Source organism: Fonticula alba (genome assembly GCF_000388065.1).
Source record: "Fonticula alba strain ATCC 38817 unplaced genomic scaffold supercont2.37, whole genome shotgun sequence".
Classification (NCBI taxonomy): Eukaryota; order Rotosphaerida; family Fonticulaceae; genus Fonticula; species Fonticula alba.
In genome coordinates this window covers 1,163-1,781 of record NW_009243007.1, presented here as the reverse complement: position 1 = coordinate 1,781, position 619 = coordinate 1,163, and the positions used below count along the sequence as shown (strand labels likewise).

The 619-nt window shown below is 68.3% G+C and overlaps 2 non-coding genes across 2 annotated transcripts; one reads left to right on the top strand and one right to left on the bottom strand.

Annotated features, from left to right (window-relative positions):
• Positions 1 to 250: 250 nt before the first annotated feature.
• On the bottom strand, positions 251 to 324 carry H696_06245. The gene has a single exon. It is a non-coding gene; the product is annotated as a tRNA-Arg (tRNA).
• Positions 325 to 549: 225 nt separating this feature from the next.
• Positions 550 to 619, top strand: H696_06244. Its single transcript has one exon. It is a non-coding gene; the product is annotated as a tRNA-Lys (tRNA).

Genomic DNA, 619 nt, shown 5'->3' with positions numbered 1-619 from the left:
GAAAAAACGGCACCGGGAGTAGATGCTTAACCGAGCGCCCGCCGGACCTGCCGCGCGCCCCAGGCGGCGTCCGCCCAGGCCAGTTGCGTGCCACCGGTCCTCCCCCTGGCGCGAGACGGCGCCGTTGCCTGACGCCGAAGGGTCTCCTTGGTGCGCATCCCCCCACGGCCGGGGGTGCCCCTCCGCGTCCGGCCGGCAGCCAGCGGGAGAAAAAGGAAAGGCGGCACGCCGCCGCGCGCAAAATGAACGCTGACCACGATGCGGCTCGAACACACAACCTCCTGATCCGTAGTCAGGTGCTCTATCCAATTGAGCTACGCGGCCGTTGGAGGTTCTCACCACCATGCACACTCATGCCCGTGGACTTTCTCCTCCCCGGTTCGCGCCGTCCCTCCTCCCGTGCCCCCTCGGACGCCACGCCGCCTGCCGGGCAGAGCCTCGGACCGGGACAACCGCCCGGCGGCGCTTCGCCCGCTCGGCCGCCGCCGGCCAGGGCGGCCGGACAACATCCCCACGTTCTTCAGCCGGTTCTGATGTTCGTCCCTCATAGCCTGTTTAGCTCAGTTGGTAGAGCATGGGACTCTTAATCCCAGGGTCGTGGGTTCGAGCCCCACAGTGG